Source organism: Triturus cristatus, chromosome 7 (genome assembly GCF_964204655.1).
Source record: "Triturus cristatus chromosome 7, aTriCri1.1, whole genome shotgun sequence".
NCBI lineage: Eukaryota > Metazoa > Chordata > Amphibia > Caudata > Salamandridae > Triturus > Triturus cristatus.
Window position 1 is genome coordinate 114,217,725 of NC_140590.1, and position 13,268 is coordinate 114,230,992.

Below are 13,268 nucleotides of genomic sequence, written 5' to 3' on the forward strand. Positions count from 1 at the left end.
ATGCCGCCGAAAATCAATACCTTGGTGGATGCAACCTCTGGTAAGTGTCCCACCTACTTGTTTACATGGAGTCCACAGCAAATCATTGTACCACTATGGAAATGCAGGGGTGTAGCTTGGTCAGCGTGAGTGGGGTGGATAGAGGGATGAGTGAGTTGTGCCAGTTGTGTATTAGTAAATATATATATAAACACCACCAAAAAGCCAATACTGATAACATTCTAGTCCCTAACTTATGGAGGTGACACATGGAACAACTTAATGTAACACATCAACTAATTTGATTTTCTCCTTTATTGTATTCTTTTCAACTTTTGAATGATTTTCAATTATTATATCAAAAAGAATTTCAACAATTTACAAATCAAAAATTTACAATCACACCCACCATTTTTTAAATATTCAACACAAAATCCAATATTAAGACATCAAAATGTACATGACCAAAACACCTCATATAACATAAAGCAATTAATGACATACTTTTTCACAAAGACAAACAAACAAAAGCACATTTCAATGTGCCCATAAGGCTAAAGACTTTAGCACGTTTTACCAATTGGCTTTCTTAAGCCTTACATTCAAACCAAACAGTGCACTGTTCTAATTGAACCCACTGTACTTCAAGCATAACAGTATACTCTCTTTAGTTCTTAGACAAATTTCCATGCTTGAACTTGACGAGGGGTAACTCCCTTTTCGTAGCACTTGCTCAGAAAGTACATGGTCGACGCGTTTCGAACCCAACTACAAATTCATAGGGTTCTCTTCAGAACCATTAGCTAGAGAGAACAAAAATTGGGTTTGTATTACCAACTGTGCTATACCATTCAAGGCGCTCTTGCTAAACTGACACCACCTCTATGTCAAAAAAAGTTGACCTTTTTGATGAGATCAGCCGATCTCATGTTTTTCACGCATGCGCTCTATTAAAAAAAGATTAAAAAAGAAAAGAAAGAACAAAATAGTGTCAATGTCGTCTGTATTTCATCTGAGTGTGTATTCAATAATCTTTCAATAACGGGGACCACTTACTTTTCGCGTCAAGCGGAGACGACTTCAGCGGCCATGCCTGCAGTAATTTTGGAATATCTTAAGAGGGAGAGGAAAGAAAAGAAGTTGTTCCATATAGATCTAAGCAATGGTAAAGGAATTCTTTGGAAAGTTTGTATAACGTCGTCTCAACTCTCGGAATCTACAAAATGATAATAATGAAGCCATGTCATTCACACGAATCTGGACCCATTTTTAGGAGGCAAGATCTGTTAGTTTTGTGTTTATATGCCTGCATCACAGTGTCTTTTAAAAAAATGTAAGCAACCGCATCAGTACTAAAGAGTGTCCTCAGCGCCAGGAATTCAAAGACCGCTTTTCATCAGTGGCTTATCGCGATTCATACTGCACGTATTTCATTTACAACGAACCAATCCTGTCCTTCTTAGTTAGCATCAGCAAGAACATGTTCACCACCTCTTTTAGGTGGGTGCCTTAGTCATTACTCATATCGACACCAGGCTCTTACCTTTTTGTTGTATCACTTTGAAGGGGACGGCGTTTTTCATCAACTGGCGTTCTCCTCCGGCAGGAGTGTGTTCCTAGCTGTCCCTACCACTCTGGGCATTTCAAATTCCCGTTAACGTCACTGCCACCGCCTAGGCACTCATAGAATATTGGGAAATGTAGTTTTGATGTCCTCAATACCGTCCTTTATTAGTCTCTACATTGAGACAATATCATTAATTGGTTTTGAACAAGACCAAGTAAATCCAACGTTGTCACCCAGTACTGTGTAAATTTGAACCGGTGCTAAACAAGCATCCAAGTTTGAACTAAATATGATTTATAAATTATAGATTTCAGATAGTTCATTGAGACTGTCTATGGCTGTATCAAATTTCACAATTTACAGCGCTTCTCTTTGGGTCAGTTTTCTTTCCAAATCTCCTCCTCGTGGATCTTGCTCTATTTTAGATATAACCGTCCACTTTAGATCTTTCTCCTCATGATTAATATTGATCCAATGATTCACCAACTGTGCGACAGCACTTTTTTTTCCGGATTCTGGATTTGTGCTGTGTTATCCTCTGTCGAATTTCCTAATTTGTTTTGCCAACATAGAGTTTAGGGCAAGGGCACACAACTCCGTTAACTGCTTTTCTGGTTTTGCAGTTTGTAAATGTATCATGTTTCCAATTTATGTTTTTGTGTGAAAATACAGAGCCTTCTATCGTTTGATCACAACAAACACCGGTGCCACATTTATGATGGCCCGTAATCGGTGACAAACATAATTGCTCTCGTAACGTCTGTTTTAATGCTGTTTCCACCACACTCTTTTCAATGTATTCTTAAGCAGTTTTTTTAGGTAGCCCCGCTCTTTAAGTCTGTCCAACAGTTGGTTGGCATGAAAGGTGTATTCATCTTTAAATGAACAGTTACGTTTAATCCTTGAAAATTGTCCATAAGGAAGAAATTCTCATAAGCTTCGTGGGTGGTGACTAATATAGTGGAGAGATTTATTCCTATCTGTTTGCTTTCTGTAAAGTGTTGTTACTAAATTACCATCAGATACATAAACTTTCACATCCAGGATTGTTATTATACACATATTTCTCCTCGAATTTCGCCATATATAGGACTGCCAACTCAGGGGAAAACGGACAACCCATGGCACAGCTTTTAGTCTGAAAATAAAAATCTGTGTCAAACTTGAAATAGTTATTACGAAGGCCAAAGTTTGCTAACTGCATTATAAATTCTGTTGGGACTCTGTTTGCTTTTGTTCTCATTTCCCAAAAAGATTCTATTGCTGACAATCCATCATCCTGAGGTATCTGTGTATATAAAGATACTATATCTAATGTGACCAAGCAAACAGATAGGAATAAATCTCTCCACTATACCAGTCACCACCCATGAAGCCTAAGAGACAATCTTCCTTAGATAAAGCAAGATCCACGAGGAGGAGATTTGGAAAGAAAACTGACCCAAAGAGAAGCGCTGTTAATTGTGAAATTTGATACAGCCATTGACGGTCTCAATGAACTATCTGAAATCTATAATTTATAAATCATATTTAGTTCAAACTTGGATGCCTGTTAAGCACCGATTCACATTTACACAGTACTGGGTGATGACGTTGGATTTACAATCCCGTGTAGTATGACATGGTCTCGTTCGAAACCCATTAATGATATTGTCTCAATGTAGAGACTAATAAAGAACGGCATTGTGGACATCAAAACTACATTTCCCAATATTCTATGTGCGCCTGGGCGGCAGCAGTGACATTATCGGGAAGTTGAAATGCCTAGAGTGGTAGGGACAGCTAGGAACACATTCCTGCCGGAGGAGAACACCAGTTGATGAAAAACGCCGTCCCATTCAAAGTGATACAACAAAAAGGTAAGAGCCTGGTGTCGATATAAGTAATGACTAAGGCACCCACCTAAAAGAGGTGGTGAACATGTTCTTGCGGATGCTAACTAAGAAGGACAGGATTGGTTTGTTGTAAATGAAATATGCGCAGTATGAAGCGCGATTAGCCACTGGTGAGAAGCAGTCTTTGAAAACGTATATATGAATTTCTGGCGCTGAGGACTCTCGTTAGTACTGATGCAGTTGCTTACATTTTTTAAGATTACTCTATGTGAAGCGGACATATAAACATACAACTAACATCTTGCCTCTTAAAAATGGGGCCAGTATTGTGTGAATAACACGGCTTCATCATTTTCATTTTGTAGATTTCAAGAGTTGAGACGGCGTTAAATGCCTGAAAGAAAGTCAACAAGGTATGTGGTTATACAACCTTTCCAAAGAATTCCTTTTCCATTGCTTAGATCTATATGGGAACAACTTCTTTTCTTTCCTCCCCTCTTAAGATATTCCAAAATTACTACATGCATGGCTGCTGAAGTGGTCTCCGCTTGACACGAAAAGAAAGTGGTCCCCGTTATTGAAATATTATTGAATGCACACTCAGATGAAATACAGACGACATTGATGCTATTGTGTTCTTTCTTTTCTTTTTGAATCTGTTTTTAACACAGCGCATGAGTGGAACACATGAGATCGACTGATCTCATCAAAAAGGTAAACTTTTTTTGATATAGAGGTGGTTTAGGAAGAGCGCCTTGAATGGTATAACACAGTTGGTAATACAAACCCAATTTTTGTTCTTTCTCGCTAATGGTCCTGATGAGAACCCTATGAATTCGTAGTTGGGTTCGAAACACGTCGACCACGTACTTTCCGAGCAGGTGCTATGAAAAGGGAGTTACCCCTGGTCAAGTTCAAGCATAGAAAGTTTGTCTAAGAACTAAAGAGAGTATATTGTTATGCTTGAAGTGCAGTGGGTTCAATTAGAACAGTGCACTGTTTGGTTTGAATATAAGGCTTAAGAAAGCCAATTGGTAAAACGTGCTAAAGTCTTTAGCCTTATGGGCACATTGAAATGTGTTTTTGTTTTTTTGTCTTTGTCATAATGTATGTCATTAATTGTTTTATGTTATAAGTGGTGTTTTGGTCATGTACATTTTGATGTCTTAATATTGGATTTTGCGTTGAATATTTAAAAAATGGTGGGTGTGGATTGTAAATTTGCGATTTGTAAATTGTTGAAACTCTTTTTTGATATAATAATTGAAAATCATTCAAAAGTTGAAAAGAATAAAATAAAGGAGAAAATCAAATGAATTGATGTGTTACATTGTCTTGTTCCATGTGCCACTTCCATAAGTAAGGGACTAGAACGATATCAGTATTGGATTTTGGTGGCATTTATGAATATTGGGTCCAGCCTTACTGATTAAGGGCCCAAACATTCTGCTGTTAGTTAGTTGTGTATTAGGGCATGAAGTGGTCCAAGGCCTGCTGATGCTTAACACCGGCAGGTCAAAAAAGCAAGTGGTGAGACTGGTCTCACCAGACTCTTCATATTTTGCGCTCACCCTCAGAGTGAGGCATAAATTGAACTCTGAAAGTTTGGCTGCTGCATATAGATGTCGGTATATATAAGGAAATCGATAGCAAGACTTGAGATGTGTGTAAACAGAACATTGATGTGTTGTGACAGCTGGTTTGGTGTTATGTACCAGTCTCCACTCCCCACAGTATTCCTCTCAAGCCCTCAAAATGAAGGATAGTGTGCACCTTCTCCTCCCAGTGTGTGAGATCTAATTGTGGGCCGGAAGGGCCAACGCCAGTCTTTTGGGCTACAAGGTGGTGCCTGGAGACCAGGGGCCCGATTCACAGAACTAACTTAAGACAAAATCCTAAACTTACTACCATTATGGTATTCACAGAAGGCACTTACTCATTTTGGTATTCACAGAAGGCCCTGACTCATTTCGGTATTCACAGAAGTTAGAAGTCCTAACTTTAGGACTCCTAAATGCCTTCTGTGAATACCGAAAGCCTTAAAATTAGGATTTTTCTCAGTTTAGTAGTAGTATAGCTAGGACTCCTCACTGTAGGACTCCTAAATGCCTTCTGTGAATACCGAAAGTCTTAAAATAAGGATTTTTCTCAATTTAGTAGTAGTAAACTTAGGACTCCTAACTTTAGGACTCCTAAATGCCTTCTGTGAATACCGAAAGCCTTAAAATTAGGATTTTTGGTTAGGAGTCCTAACTTTAGGACTCCTAAACTGAGAAAAATCCAAATTTTAAGACTTTTGGTACTCACAGAAGGCATTTTGGAGTCCTAAAGTTAGGACTCCTAACTTCTGTGAATACCGAAGTGAGTAAGTGTCTTCTGTGAATACCAAAATGAGTAAGTGCCTTCTGTGAATACGAAAATGGTAGTAAGTTTAGGATTTTGTCTTAAGTTAGTTCTATGAATCGGGCCCCAGGTTTTTCACCCTCCCCTTAGGTCATGCCACCTCTTCCTGATGTTCTCCTTTGCGGATTTTACTCCCCCTATTTCATCCTTCCTAGCGAGAGAAGTTTGTTGGACTTGGGTTCCAAAAATGTGTGGCTCTACTCTAACAATTTCATCCACAATCACTGACAACTCAGTGTAAAAAAAATGTGGATTTTTGGCTGGTGACATGTTAATTAAATAAAGTGAGTGAGAGTGAAGTAATCGAAAAAAGCTGTAAAAGTAAGGAAATATGAAGAACAAAAGTGAATAAAATGTGTGTGGAGTGTGTGTGGAGTGTGTGAGATGATATTGTGTGGAAAGGGCTGCCTAATGTGACCGATGTGCTGCTGTATATGTGTTTTAAAGTGTGATTTGTAGTTGTGTCCACTTTGGCAGTGGCCGTCAGCTGTGTTTTATTCTGTAACCAATGTGCACTGTGCTGGTGATTCGCAGTAGCAGTAGCACAGCAGACTAGAGAGATCGTGAAACCCCTGGCAAGAGCCCACCAGCCAGTATAAGGGTTTAATTGTAATCTGCTCAGCAGTGGTAGCACAGCCCTGATGGCGTAGAAGTCCCTATCAGCAACATTTCTGACTGCCGCAGCCCATGCAAAGGCTAATCCAACCACCGCTGCCCATATGGAGAACACTCTGACCTCTGCGGTTGGTGGTTCGGCCTGCATACATTGTAATTTTGACAGGGGTAAGTTTGCAGCCTTGGCGGTCAGAAACGGACAGCAGTAATGGCGGTAGGTCCGACTGCCATCGTAATCAGCCCTTAAACCATGTCTGTCAGAAAATATTCAGCTGGATTTAACATAGTTGAGATCTTTTTGAATAATCTAGGTGCTTCCACTAGAATGTATCAAGCCATCTACTTTGATTCTCCACTCAGACATCTTGACTATGCAACAGTATGAGAGCACGTTAGTTTCTTGTTGTTTATTTAGCTGGGTATAGGCATCATTATAAAATTACATACAACAGTAGAGGGACTTGTATACATGATATTGACACATCTGGATGATTGATAAGAAGTATTCACAAACACCTGGGCATGACGTCCCTCACACTGATGATAAATTCTGCTGAACATTATTGGTATTCAACTGTGGAAGAGCATAACTCAGGTCAAGTGTTGTAAATGGTCAATTTAAAGTAGGGCAGATCAACTGAGAGGTGCCACTTATAATGTCGTGCCAACACGATGGTCCTTGAAGCGCATTTCACCTAAAAAGCCTATTAGCTGCCTTTAAGTGGTAATACCGTTTCATAATTTCCATGTGCGGCACGTTCAGCTAGGTCTGTTGCAAGATGTATCAGTGAGGTCCATGCTGTTAACGGAAAATGAAAAAACTCCCAGCCCCCGTATAAAAAGTGAAGTGTTGTTGCCTAAAGAGCAAATAATGGCCTAATGGCAGTTATGCTACTCCTAATCTATACAGCTCTCCTCACTCTCCTATGACACATGGCAGATTTTCTTTTAGCCATTGCAGTTTTCAAACAGAGGAAACAAAGAAACATTAATAAAAATATTAGAAATAAAATATTTCCATCATGCATAGTTTTTGGGGTGACTTCCGTTGCCTCATGCTTGCAATGGTAGTAGTTGAGCTTTGAAATCAGAGAGCAAAGGATATATTTGATTCTTCAAAATTTTACATAAAAACATGTTCTGTCACAGCAATACGTTTTTAAGTTATACATGCATCAACTACATTTGAGTGCCATTAATGCTGCTTAAGCTGCTAATAAATAAAACCATTTCACGCACAAACCCCTTTTCACAATTTCATTTACTAAGCAAATACCCTTATGTTTTTTGGCCTATGTTACATTTTAAACCACATAAACAAACAGTTGCTAAAGGCGAACAAATGTAATTCAATTAACTATAGAGGGGAACTAACAGTACTACCTAGGCATTACAATGTAATGCCATTATAACGACTCCATTACAACGGAGGTACCATTACAATGCATGTAATTATAACACATGCTATTACAACACAGGTGCCATTACAACGCATGCCTTAACATCGCAATTATTATTAAGGAAAGTGTTCAGCTTAATTTAAATGCATTTATTTGTTTTTATGTATTTTAATAATTAATTGGAATATTATAAGTTGGGTATATAATTAGTGATTTTTAAAAATGTTTATACATATGTTTTTGAGAAAAAAGTAACCCTTTAGGCACGGGATATGAGGGTTTTAGGAGTTATGGGTGGGGAAGTGTATTAATAATCAGGTATTAATTTTAACACCTGTGTATTAATGTATTTAGGTAATTAATGCATACAATTAAATATTTTTAAAAAAAAGATAATTAGAAAGGGGTTTGTAACATAATCATTTAGGCATGGGTTGTTAGTGTTTTAGGGGTTAAGGATGGGGAAGTGTATTAATTTTCAAGTATTAATTGTAATAGCTGTGTATTAAAATATTTAGAAAATTAATACATACAATGTATTATTTAAAAAAATATATATATATATATATATATATATATGTAAATAAATCAAAGGGTTTGTAACATAACCCTTTAGGCATAAGGATGTGAGTGTTTCAGGGGTTATGAGTGGGGAAGTTTATTAATACTCAGGTATTAAATGTAATACCTGAGTATTCATTTATAAAGATTGTTTTATTTGAAATATTATACAAATAGAAAAAGAGCATCAAAACATAATTAACACCTAATAGAAAAAGAGCATCAAAACATAATTAACACCTAATAGTTTTCAAAAGTATTACATATTTTTTATTAATAATTAAAAACAAGCAATAGTTTTAATAAATGGTAATAAATATGAAATACACTTTTAAAGTGTTAGCATTCGTTTTTTTAAATAAAGATATTTAGGCAATATGTTTTTTAAACTTTTCGTACAATTTTGAACTGTGTCAATATTTTATTAAACAGTAAAAACATATTTTTCCCACCCTTTGCCATTATATTCACTGGTAATAATTGTCCTTTTGACCTTTTTACTTTCAGCCTTGACGCACGTGGTTGAACTTCTGTTTGAGAGGAGGAGAGTCGCGGTGGAGAGTCGCGGTCAAGATCGGATGCAAGGGAGAGCTGCACTCAGGTAAGAACTTCTAATTATTTAAACTTAGAACTGTATATGGCCAACTTTTTTGTAAGGAGAGAAGAGGGAGGTAGTTGGAAGGTCTTTAGTTTAAAATTTGAATGTTATGTATGTTTTTACCCATTTATCATCTTATACGTGTAGCTGTTGTAAGCCTATGTCCGGATGACTGCTGTTATTAAAAGATACGTTTAAAAAAGGATTTTTTTTAATCAATAGAACACTTTTTAAAACTTATTTGTAATAATAGCAATTTTATTTTTGCAGCATTTTTTTTTAGTACTGTTTCAAGTTTTTTTCACAATACACGTCATACAGGAAAAGGATTTGTGAGTTTGGATGAGGCTTTTCAAAAGGCCACAGGTGTTTTTTTGGAACTGATTTTTTTTATGGATCACTGTGTTTTGGAAGTGGCTAAACAAAGATGGACTTGGACAATTTTTATTAATATGGATCCTGTATCGTAGTTATGGATTACATTTCCTGTTTTTTGTTTACACTTTATGCGTTTCGGATTTTTGATATTTAGTTTTTGGTTTGCGTTTTTTAATTAGAACACACATTTTTAAACCAACTAATATGTTGTTGGTTTCTTTACTCTGCGTTTCAATTTTTTGATGGGGACATTTGGGAATTCAAGAATTCATGACTAAACCCTCTGCATTATTTGAGTAAAGAAGACCTTTGGTGACAGGATGAATTGAAGCACCACCTAAAGTTGAAGAAGGAAGACTTCGACAGGTAGGATGTCTGACACTCCTAATAATTTTACAAAAAATAATTTAAAAAATGCCAAGTAAGTAAGAAGAAGGTATTAGCTTGTATTAGAAATGTAGTATGCTTGCAATATTTTCAAGGTAGTCTGAAGTCGCTGACAAACGTAAACTGTTGCATTTGTGCCAATAGTTGCTCTGACATTTCTTTACTTTTTTGGGTGATAAGTGGATTCAGACTACCTGTTAAAGATTGCACTATTGTCATTGTAATTGCTCCTTCTTCAAGGTTTCCAAAAAATGATAGAAGTTAGGGTGAGGTTTTCCGATAGATTTGTTAAAGGGGTTGTGCCATCCCTCAATGGCATTATTAGTCTTCATGCCACCCTCTAAGTAGGTCGTGTAGCAGGTTGCGTAACAGTTCCACCAGTCAATTGGGAACCAAGGCTTCCTCCTGTGACCCAACTTGCTTAGATGGCTAATCAATATGTCTTCAAAATATTTTAGGAAGGGGCCCAATTTTTCATCATTTCGTGTAACGTAGTCGGATTCTGTAATTGATGTGTAGTATTCATCTACACTGTTAGGTGGCACAAAGCATAAGGCTGTTAGTTTCTTCAACTAATATTGTAGCTCACTATCTGATATGTAGTCTTCAACCAAGGGTTTTTGGGGGATTTGTCGCCAATATGCCTGTGAAAAGTGGAAAAAACATCTTTAAATTTGGGTTTCTGGGTATAATTTAGTAATATAGTATAATCAATTTTCTAGGACTTTTAAGTAGAGTTTTAGGTGCCTATTAGGATGGCGGGTGGTGGCACCACCATGGCGCTGGCGGTTTGGAAAAATGCATTTTACCGCCCACGAGCAGCGGACCTCACACCCGCCATATTAGTATGGCCAAACATAGGCCATTTTCTGTCCACAGCGTTGTGACACGAACTGCCATCAAAGTGCGCCCGCCACCGCGGCGGTGTGAACCAATGGAGACTCACCGCCGTGCGGAATGACGTCTGCCCCACTCCACAAATTAGGATGCCCCAAACAAGCAGTCGCACCGCAGCAGAGAAACCGCCCAACCAGAGACGGCGGTAGCTCAACAGCGGAGCGTGAAACCAGAGTCCTGGTCCACACCACACGGTCCCGACCACAATGGATCCAGCTCTATATGTTTTTCCGGTGCTGTACCTGATACATCACCAGCAACTCATGGACCGCCACGGACACCGCCGCAGGTACACAATAGCACAACCACAACATACAACTCATGGGCTGATACAGGGTCCAAATCCACATCAGACACCCTGGTGGGGACAGGAACACATCCACAAGTGAACCCACACATGACCCACCTGCCACCATGTCACCCCTCCGCATCCAGGACACACATTTTCCACAATCATGCAGCAATGTCCCGGTCACGTCACCACAGCAGTGAAGACAAGGGAATACATGTGCACAATGCAGAAGGCAGGGCCAGCGCCAGGCATGGGCAGGGCACAAAGAGCACAGGGCCACACCTCCACCCTCCACACACTAGCCCCCCCTGAAGGCACATGCCATGTGCCCCTCCTGTGCACCCCCATGCACAACAAAAAGCCAGGTGAATCCACACCCTGCACCACACACCAAACAACCAGGGAGACAGCCACAGCAGGAGTGGCTGCAGAGGAACACACAGCACAGAAGCACAGGGCCACGGAAACACACACACCACAACAACACCACACTCATGGCAATACAAATGAGTACAAGCACTAAATGAACACAAACACATACAAGGAACAAACATCCTACTGGGCAAAAAGCCTGCCAAGTCACACAGACATATCCCATACTGACACACAGACACATACACACCACATGCCACCAGCAATGGAGCACAACAAATAGGAAAGCCCAAGTGGGGTGCACACAAATTGAAGGCCATGGAGACAACCAACAAGCATGTGTACATCACATGCAAGACAAGGAACATAGAACAACACCCTCAGCCCATCAAAGCACACATGGCTGGCACAGTGAGTGAAGTCAAACCACAGACAGCTCAGTGCAACAACCCAGGGAGACAGCAAGGCAACCCCTGTATAGGCACAAGGATGAAAGGAAGGCCCTGAAGTCAAACTGTGAACAGCCACACATATGTATACAACTACTTCACAGGAGTAGGCCAGCAGCACAACACACAGGGCCCATTGACACACTCCATGACTGTCAAACACCAGTAGGAACCTACACAAATACCCCCCCACACACCAGCCGCACACAACACCAGTGTCAAACACACAGAAGGCTGGCAATATTTGCCAGTCAATACACAGACAAACAATCACACACCCTGGGGGTAGCCACAAACATCACTCACACACAGGGATGCCAGAACAAATGTCTGCACAAAAACAACAGACAAACACATAACCCAACAGTAACACACACAGAACCACAACAAGACCACACATGCCCTGTGCAGCTAAAATGTGGAAAGGCAATGGGAGCACAGACCCAACAGGAGTGCACAACATCATCAGTCAGGAACAATGCACAGACAACATACCACAACACAGACAAGAAGTGCACCATCACAGAAAAACACAGCCACATCAAACAAACAACAGATGCACAAGCAAAAAAATCACATAACAAACACAGCAGGACATCAGGGGATGCACACCAGGCAAAGATAAGGCAACATACACCCACAGCAATGCATGCACAATAAGCAGTGTGTGCACACCCAGCATACCAGTCCCACACAGATATGAGTGACATATTATTAACCCACACAACACCAATCAGCACAGCACAAAGACAACAGCACACCCAGGAAGTGAAGCAGTACCACAGCTAACACACATACATCCAACACAACACCAACAGATGTACAAGTCTGGGACAGAAAGGTGGAAACAACTTGACCAGAGGACTGGGCAGCACACACAGTTGAAGTGCATATGAGCAACCATGACTGCCAAACAGCACAAGAACATCACATATAACCCATTGGGGAAATGCTCTGAGTGACACATTGCTCCAGGCCAAAGAACTACACCACAAAGCACAGTGTCACAAATGAAGTGATGGTGTCAGGACTGGAGAGTCTAGGTTTAGATTTCCCAGGTTGAGTATACAACCCAGGAGTCGGGCTTGGCGCCTGGGGGGGAGGCGAAGAGTGGTTTCAGTGAGATCGCTCTCTGCCTTCCTCCGTTCTTTACGATCGTAGTCTTTTTCCCTCTCCCAAGATGGCCGCTGCGATGTCAGTCTTACTCCTCAGTCTCACTCTGGCAGCGGTGCAGGCATCCTGGGTTGATGTGGCGCGCGCTCGTTCTGAGCGTGGCGCACTTCAACCGTCGAATTTTCTGTGAAGGCGGTGTTCTCTCTGAGCTCCGCGCTTCCTTCAGTTAAGGTTCCAGTCAGAGTGTCTTCAAGGAGGTTTAGGGTTCCTTGGGTACCCATTTAGTCCAGAGTTTCCAGGGTTCTTCAGAGTTCCTGTTCGTTCTGCAAGTTTGGCGGAGTCCTCAAGAGTGTGGAAGAACTAAGGACTCACCTTGCCTCACAGCGCCCCAGTTGAGAGGTAAACAAGAAGTAAGGCTGGCG

General features: G+C 40.1%; 1 protein-coding gene across 2 annotated transcripts in view; it reads left to right on the plus strand.

Moving 5' to 3' along the window:
- LOC146808969 (putative G protein-coupled receptor 33) overlaps positions 1-13,268 on the plus strand; it is an 80,588-nt gene that overhangs the window by 23,207 nt on the left and 44,113 nt on the right. Inside the window, exons 2-3 of one of the 2 annotated variants that reach the window (XM_085614267.1) lie at positions 8,868-8,961; positions 9,229-9,702. The exons of the other annotated variant lie outside the window; for it this stretch is intronic. The gene's annotated coding sequence lies outside the window, so the exon portion shown is untranslated. The remainder of the gene's footprint in view (positions 1-8,867; positions 8,962-9,228; positions 9,703-13,268) is intronic. 2 annotated transcript variants of the gene reach the window in all.